This window comes from Rhinolophus sinicus, chromosome 5, assembly GCF_057876585.1.
Source record: "Rhinolophus sinicus isolate RSI-liver-muscle chromosome 5, RSI-T2T, whole genome shotgun sequence".
Taxonomy (NCBI): domain Eukaryota; kingdom Metazoa; phylum Chordata; class Mammalia; order Chiroptera; family Rhinolophidae; genus Rhinolophus; species Rhinolophus sinicus.
The window spans coordinates 42,595,463-42,604,541 of record NC_142505.1 but is presented as its reverse complement, the minus strand read 5'-3'; positions in this window follow the sequence as shown (position 1 = coordinate 42,604,541).

Below are 9,079 nucleotides of genomic sequence, written 5' to 3'. Positions count from 1 at the left end.
CCATGGGTAAGCCCCGTCAGCTCTCTGAACCTCAGACTCTATGTGTGTACAATGACTTTCATTATAGCAAGCTCTCCCTGTGAAAATTAAATGGGGGAGTGGGTGCAAACACTCCCTAGGGTGCCAGACACAGAGATGGCACTCAAGGAATTTTGTATTGCTTCGTTCCTTTCTTGCTTGTCTCTTCCCAGGCTGGGCAGTAGCCAGGCTGAAACCCAGGCATCTCCCATCCCCAGGACACACCTTCCCCAGTTCTGACTTGCCAGCCATTCCTGGAGCAGATGTTTGCCCAACAAATGGTTTTAAGTGTGAAGGGAGAAGGGAGGGGTCAGAAATGGAGCTCACCAGGTCCTTGGTGTGGCTGGGGGAGGAAGGAAAAGATAGTCACCCACGGGCAGGTATCAGTCTGAGGAGAGGGAATGGTTGCCTGGCAACTGCTGGGGTCCACCTGAGTGGCTGGCTGGCTTTGTGAGGTTTGGAGTCAGCAATCTGCTCTCCCCTCATCTTCTTTCTCTCCCATTCCCCAGACTCAGACGCCACCTCCAGCTCTGCCTCGTCATACCTGCACGGAAGGGCCCAAGCCCTCACTGGGGGAAGGAGTGGCTCCCTGGCCCTGGCCTAGTGGCCCCTCTGCCCAGCCTCTCTGGATGCACTGGTTCTCACTGCTCCTAATTTGGACAAAGGACTGTCTCAGCCTTTGTGTCTGTTTTGATAGGCTTGGGTGTTCTCACCAGAACTACCCTTTCTCAGATTTGTTTTACACTTTGTTAAAGTCAACTTCTCACTGATTATGTCAGTCCCTTTTATCTTCCATTTCCAAAGGATCCAGAGTGGCAGGGAGCCAGGAGCAGGAGTGAAGCTGTCCAACTGAATCATAGGTTTGAGATCGTTCATTAACCATTTGTTACCTTACTAATATAATTTTATTGAGCACCTACTATGAACCAACTAACTACCATCTGGGATGCATGCTTCTTGCCACATGGAGTATATATACTAACAAATTCATCAGTAAATAAATAAAATGATGATAATAGTGTGTGCTCAGGTCGGGTAAAGGGCCTGGGATAGTGAATCTTAAGGCTGGGGTGGGTTGCTCCTGCCAGGGTGGTCAGGAAAGGCTGCTCTGAAGGGGATACTCAAGGGGAGAAGGAGCCAGCCAGGCAGAGTGGAAAGGAAACAGTCAGTGTGTGTAAGGGACTGAGAGGAGGCTGATCTTCTAGAGGATGGTGAGTGAGGAGAGACAGCAGGATGGAGGTTAGAGAGGCGGGCAGGACCTGGTGAAGGGTCTGCTGTGGCCAGTGGGGAGCAGCGCTGTGGGGCAGAAATAGAAGCAAGGATGAGTTGATCTCTGCCTTGGGCAAAGGGAGGCCACAGCTACAATCTGCTGAGGGCCTTCTATGTGCCAAACCCAGATGCCCCATCAAACTGGAGTGAGAAGCCCAAGACTGTGCACCAGCCCTGAGACCAAATCACTCGCCTGATGGGGCCTCAGTCGGTGATTCCGGGCAACAGCTGCAGAAACATCCCATGCTTGCTGCTTCCACCTGACAGCAGCTGCAATGTGTGTGGGCCCTAAGCAGATACTCTGGTCGGAGGCCCGCCTGCCGGGAACCTGGAGAGCTTCCGAGAGGTCTGGCACTCAGAGAGTAAATTCTTCCCAGTCCAGGGATTTCCTTCATTTTGTTCCCTGGTCTCTCAATCTGGGAGATTCAGCGCAGGCTAGGACAGACAGACATTGGTCCCTGGTTACTAGGACGCCCGACTAGAATTTACCTTCCACATTCAGATCAGGCCCCTCCTTAAATGGGTCTCCTAATCCCACCAGAAAGTTCTAAAAAATCCAGGTTCCCAGGACCCATTCCTGGTTTGCCAGTTCAGAATCGCCCAGGAAATTCTGGATTTTTAGTGTTTCTTCATGACTGGAGCCACTATTCTGGAATAGGGGACCTGGCAAGCCTCAGCGTAGCACAGAGGAGAAAGCTGGGGGCCCTGGAAGCAGAAATTCCCAGGCTTAAATCCTAGCAGAAATTCTATGTGACCCTGGGCAAGTTGCTAAATCTCTCTGAACTTCCCTTTTCCCATCTAAGATAGGGAAATTGAATATGACTCTGGTTCCTCCATCCATTGCAAGAATTTTTTATGAGGAATGCCAAGTTCCTGACACATCTTGGGTGCTGTGTACTAATCAATGGCAGTTTTCACAGCTGACTTTGAGGTATGTCCAGTTCTTCTTGTGAATGTTTAGATGGAAGCCACCAGCTATAACGGCTCCCCAAATAATTTCCAGGGCCTCCTGAGCCACCCCCTTGTTCCTGCTCCGATGGCCATGCTGAAATCTCTCAGGCAGGTCTCCTTGGCGCTGACGGCACCCCAGCAGAGGCAAAGAGGGAAGGATCACCCCGGGGTCCCTGGTTCCCCTGTGGATAGGAGGCAAGCACACTCATCCAGTCCCATTGGGCAGGAGAGGAGGGGCCTGAGAGAGGCTTAGAGAGAGGAAACAAGCCCCAAAGTGGGTCAGCACTGCCCTGGACACTAAACCATTTCTACTCCCTCCTGCCCACAGGCCCGCCGGCCACAGGACTGGCATCTTGCATTCGTTCCTCTCCTGCTGGCGACTTTGACCCCATTTTTTGTACCTCTTGCCAGCGCAGGGAGAAGGAGGTTTGAACAACTCTAGCACAGACCACGGGGGCTGCAGAGAGGGCCTTATGATTCATGCTGGGTTCTAGGAGGGTTTGTCACCCAGGTGTCTTGACTTCATTTGGACAGGGGATTATGGGAGTCCGGAGGGTAGTGTCATGGTTAAAATAACACCGGCCTTAGGGCCACCAGAAGTGGGTTCTAAACCCAACTTTTCCACTCTGGACCATGTATTCTTAGGAAATTGGCTTCATTTCTTCTGAGCCTATGTTTCTTCATCCATAAAATGGGCTATTGCAAAGGTTAAATGAGATGATATCTATATAAATCCTTACTTGGGGCTTGTTGAGAGGAATGATCCATGAACAGTAGCTGCGATTCTAATGTAACAGAGGCTAAGAGGCCAGACTTGAGAATGGGCCAGACCTGGGCGAGAAATCTGTCTGTGCCCCTAGGAGCCATGTGATTTGGGACAAGTTGCTTAACTTCTCTCAGCCTGTTTCTTCATCCATAAAATGGAGACGCCTACCTCCCAGGCCTGTGAGGGTCACATGCAGTGATGTTTGTTACAGAGCCTCATGCAGAGTAAACTCACAGCCAGCAATAGCTATTGTGAATGAGAATTGGGAATTGTGCGTGAAGCTATTCACTACATATTTTCTTTTGTTATTAGTTTCAGGTGTACAAAGCAATGTAATATTGAGACACTGAAACCCCTCATAAAGTGATAACCCACCCCCCCAAGCTACTACCCCTCTGACATCGTATATAGCTGTTACAATACCATTAACTGTCTCCCCTATGTTGTACTCCACATCTCGTGACTGTATATACCTATATATTTGGTTATAGTTGATATTCAATATTATTCTATTTCAGCTCTTCAGGTGTATAGCACATTGGTCAGGCATCTACACAGTCTATGATGTGATTCCCCTGATAAGTTCAGTGCCCATCTGGCACCCTACATGCTCTTTACAACATTGTTGATTATATTCCCCCATACTGTATTAACTATCAATTTGTATTTCTTAATGCCTTCACCTTTTCACCCTGCCCCTAACCCCATTCCCATCTATCACCCTGATAGATCTAGTACCTATCTGGCACCATATCTAGTTATTACAATATTGTTGACTATATTCTTTATGCTATACCCTACATCCCCATGACTACTGTATAACATCCAATTTGTTCCTTCCCCTTTCATCCGTCCTTAACCCCCCTCCCATCTTAAAGAAGTCCCTGTAACATTTCTTGTAATACTGGTTTGGTGGTGATGAACTCCTTCAGCTTTTTCCTGTCTGGGAAGCTCCTTATTTGTCCTTCAATTCTAAATGACAGCCTTGCTGGGTAGAGCAAGGTTGGTTGTATGTTGTTGCTTTTCATCACTTGGAATATTTCCTGCCACTCCCTTCTTGCCTGCAAAGTTTCTGTTGAGAAATCAGCTGACAGTCTTATGGGAGCTCCCTAATAGGTCACTAACTGCGTTTCTCTTGCTGCTTTTAAGATTCTCTGTTTGTATTTAACCTTTGGCATTTTAATTATGATGTGTCTTGGCATTGGCCTCTTGGGTTTATCTTGTTTGGGACTCTCTGTGCTTCCTGGGCGTGTATGTCCATTTCCTTCACCAGATTAGAGAAGTTTTCTGTCATTATTTCTTCAAATAGCTTTTCAATGCCTTGCTCTCTCTTTTCTCCTTCTGGCACTCCTGTAATGCGAATGTTAGTACACTTGATATTGTCCCCTTAAACTCTCAATTTTTTTGGATTCTCTTTTCTTTTTGCTGTTCTGATTGGGTGTTTTCTGCTACCTTATCTTCTACATCGCTGGTTGGATTCTCTGCGTCATCTAATCTGTTGATTCCCTGTGATATATTCTTCATTTCCATTATTGTATCCTTTATTTCTGGCTGGTTCTTTTTTATGGTTTCCATCTCCATTTTTATGAGATCACTGAGCATTCTTATAACCAGTATTTGGAACTCTGCATCTGATAGACTGCTTATCTCCATTTTGCTTAGTTCATTTTCTGGATCTTTGTTCTGTTCTTTCATTTGGGACATGTTTCTTTGTCTCCCCATTTTGGCTGCCGCCCTGTGTTTGTTTCTATGTATTAGGTAGGGCTGCTATGTAGAGTGGCCTTATGTAGTAGGTGTGCTGTGGGGTTCAGTGGCTCAGTCTTTCTGGTCACCTGAGCCACGCACTCCAAGTGTGTCCCTTTTGTGGGTTGTGTGTGCCCTTCTCTTGTTGAGCCTTGGTTGATAATTGCACATCAATGTGAGTGACTGACCCTTGGGCTCACTGGTTGTGAGGACTGGCCTTGACCACAGTGGAAGAGGTGTTGTGCAGGAGCTGACCCTGCAGAGCAGGATCTGCCTCAGCAGGGTTCTGGTGCCTGCCCAATCCGCCCCTTGGGTGTGTCATATTTGGAGATAGTTGGGTGATGCTCTAGCTTGTTTTGAATCTGGCCACTGGGGACACCAGCCCCAGGACCTCCTTGGAGGGGATCCACTGGAGGTCTACTTCAGCCATAGCCCGTGCCTCACCCAGGGCCACCTAGTGGGAGTCAGAAAGAAATCCACAGATATCTGCTGCCCATGCTGTGCTTGGAAGCACCTTGGGAGGCCAAGCTGTGAACCAAAGCCAGCTGCCGCTAATGCCAGCTTACGGCTGCTCAGCCAGAGGTACGGGACACACTCAAGCCAGATGCTGCTTATCTGAGTTCTGTGAACCTTTGAGAGGCCCTAGGAAAGTGCAGCTTGAGCCAAAGCAGGTGGTCCACATGTAAAAGCCACTGAAAGTAGCCTGGGTGTGCCTGAAAGTTGGACGGGGCCAGGTCTCAAATCACCAGGGCGGGGCAAACGAACTGTGGAAACTCAGAAATGGCGGCCGCCTGTGTTCACAGGCTCGGAAAGTGGAGGGCTCAGCAAAGAAACGATGGTCTTTGCCAGCCCCTCCATCCAGGAGAAAGCTGCCTCTCCAGTGCTCGTCCCAAGCCAGACAACTCAATTCCCCACCATACGTCTCTGTCGCCTTTCCATCTGCTGTGCCAGCATTGGAGCTCAGAGACAGTGATTCCACTGGTGGGTAAGTCCACGCACGGTCCCTTTAAGAGGAGTGCCTGTGAGTGCCACCTCACTCTCACAATCTCTGCTGTTTTTCACAACCAAAAATGATGGGGACTTCTCTACCCAGCACTGGAACCCTTGGCTGGGGTGGGACTAGGATCTCTCACTCCTTCAGGGTATGGGGGGGCCTCCACAGCCAAAATAGCCCTCCCAATCTTTAATAGTCACACACGGGAGTGGGACCAGCCCATGTGCGTCTCTGACCTTTCTACCAGTTGGAGGTGGCTTCTTCTGCAAATCCTTAGTTGAAAGTCTTCAGTTAAGCTTGATTTTAGGTGATTTGCAATATGGTTGTTTTGTAGATTAGTTGTAATTTTGATGTGGTTGTGATAGAAGGTAAACACAGCGTTTACTTACCGCGCCATCTTGGTTTTCTCCTCACTACGTATTTTCTCCTCACTACGTATTTTCTAAGCACTTCCCATGCACCGCACTGGGGTCTAGCAAGGAACAAGACCCCTAGGCCCTGGACCCCAGAGGCAGAGCCTGCTGACAAGTGCATGGATGATCCCAGAGCAGATTATCTCCCCTCCATCCTCCATGACCCTGTGCTGGGAAACCTGGCTTAGCTTAATCGCTTTGCTCTCCAGAGGGGTCTGAGGGAGGGCGATGGACTCTAGTCCCCAGCCAGGGAGGGAGGCCAGGTGCCCCAATATACCATCCTGCCTCCCCAATGGCATCTGCCCCTCTCCGTGAGCCTTGACCGCTGCCAGAGCGGGCAGAGGGAAGCAGGCCTGGGGCTTCCAGGGAGCAGTGCATTCAGAAGCAATCAGCGGGTACTTGTGCTTGGCCAGCTGCCCAGCTATCATTGACCTAGCAACTCTACTGCCACAGCTGCTAGAAATCAAGCTGTGGAGGCCTCTTGATCTGTATGGCTATTTCTTGGCAGCGTATGGGCCCACACACCCAGGAAGTGAGATGAAATTCTTCTGAGACTCAAGCCTGTGTGGGCAGCCAGAGACAGAACAAAGACCCTGGAGGGGTCTGCAGAGAGCAGTCCCAGGGAGGGTCTGCAGGAGTTAAAAGAGACACCCCAGGCTGTGAGGGCCAGGGGAGCCCCATTCTTTCCTGCACCCCAGTGCTGGGGATCTGCTCTACCCAAAAGCCCTTCCCAGGAAGTGACCTGAGCCAGCTGCTGGCCACATGCTACTGAGGTAGAAATATCTGAGAATTCCTCCAGCGGGGTCAGGATTTGGTGTATCCTAGGAGAGTAATTAGAGACTCAGACTTGGGAGCCAGGTTTGTATCCAACCTTCGTCGCTTACCACTATGAGCTGTGCCTCAGTTTTCTCATCTGTACAATGGAAATAACAATAATAATATTGTTTTTATTGACTGACTTCGCACAGTCGTTGGGAAGTTTAAATGAGTTCATTTACATAAAGTGACGAGAACAGGGCTTGGCAAAAAGCAGAAGGTTAGTGTTACCTGGTAGCCTTATCAGAGTAAGCAATCCTGCCAGGGGCAGGGACCACAGACAGATACGTTATCAAGGAGTTACCTAAAGGAAGCCAATGTAAACGTGTTTTGGTGCCTGGAGCACATCTGACACTGCTGATACCGACTCCATGTTCTTGGCCCCTCTGATTGCAGCACAGCTGTCTGTACAGGCTCCCTCTTACTTTGCTCCAGCACATGCTGGAGGCTTTGCCTACATGCGGGGTTGCCTGTGGACCTTATGAGGACCTTGTGCGTGGACAGCTCAGACATACAGGGGAGTCAGCACCTGTCCCAGGCAACGCTCAGCAAATGAAAGACCAGAGCTACTGGGCAATTATGGGGCAATTAGAAGGTGCTAGCATATTTAAGCCCCTTTGCCACAGCGGCAACCTAGTTTATACACCCTTGCATTAATTTCTCCTTCTAAGCCTTACTCTCCCTGCTCCCCAAATCCTACACCCTGCAGCTCCTTTCACATAAACCACCTCAAGCAAATCCTTGCCTCAGATTTGGAGCTCAGGAAACCTGAGCCTGGCTCAGGAGCCTGAGTCCTACCCTGGCTCTGCTATCTATACACAGTGTGACCTTGTGCAGGGCGATGCACCTTCTGGATCTTAGTTTCTTCATCTGCTCCATGAGTGGGTTGGACCTTTGTGGCGGTGACCTGTGGCAGTGAATGGCAAAGGTATTGGAGGGAAGTCTGTGTTCTCTGGGTGACCTCGCCGTCCATTCTTCCTGTCCTCCCTGCAATCCTCAGGGCCTCTGCTTTTCCCGCCCTCAGTGTATCTCCTGCCCTCACCCTCCACTGTCTTCTCCTACCCTCTGCCTCTGTATCACCCAGCATGGTGTGTGATGGCTTGGGCAGCCCAGGGACATGTGTCTGTCCACACACAGGGCCACAGGTGCATGTTCACCTGTGCACATGTGCTCAAGTCCTGAACCCACATGAATACCACAGGTGCAGGTGCATGTGGAGGGATGTGCAAGCCCACTGTGCGTGTACACGTGTGTGCATTGCTTTCCCAATCTCTGCACTGTCACCTAGGAGCTCTCATGCAATGCAGCTACCAATAGGCAGAGAGGTTGAAGTTACCCATCGCCTGAGACAGGTCACCTGTCTGTACTGCAGACCTAGCCCGTCAGTCCTAGGGAGAGCAGCTCAGGACACAAGAAGGCAGATGTGCTCTGGCAAGGGTGGGGGGCCGGGGGGTTAAGGAGGAGGGAGAAAGGAACTGTTACTGATACCAAGGGTTTCACAGATGTCATCTCCTCTCGTCCCCCCCACCTCCTCTCATGGGGTAGGGATTATAAGCTCACTTTACAGATGGGATAGTGGAGTGTGGCAGAGGAGGTTCAAATCCTGCTTCCACCACTCACAAACTCTGGAAAAGGGCCTTGATGTCTCTGAATGTCAGTAATCTCATCTGTAAAGTGGGGCTAATAATTGCTACTTCTCAGGATTCTAGTGGATGTCAGGGATTTAAAAAATGCATGCAAAGTGCTTTTAGCCTGGTACCTGGCATAGAGGAAATGGTTGTAAATGAGGGTTATGATTACAACTAGGGTTACACAGATGGAGGCAGAGACCGTGGACCGAGATTCCACTCCCTTCTCCCTCATTCCTGTCCCTTTGGTGACACTGGTCAGCCCCTTACCCTTTGGCAACCTAAGGTAGAAGGCAGCATTCCTGGGGTCCTCATCCTTGCCTCTCTGAAGAGCATTCACTGCTCAAAAGCAGAAGAAGGCAGCTAAGGTCTTGGGAGCCCCCTTCTCAGCCTCTCGGAGACAAAAATAAAATGTGTAACTGTCAGAAGCATTATGGAACTGTCAAAAGTCACTCCTGTGAATTATTAATCAATCACGGGC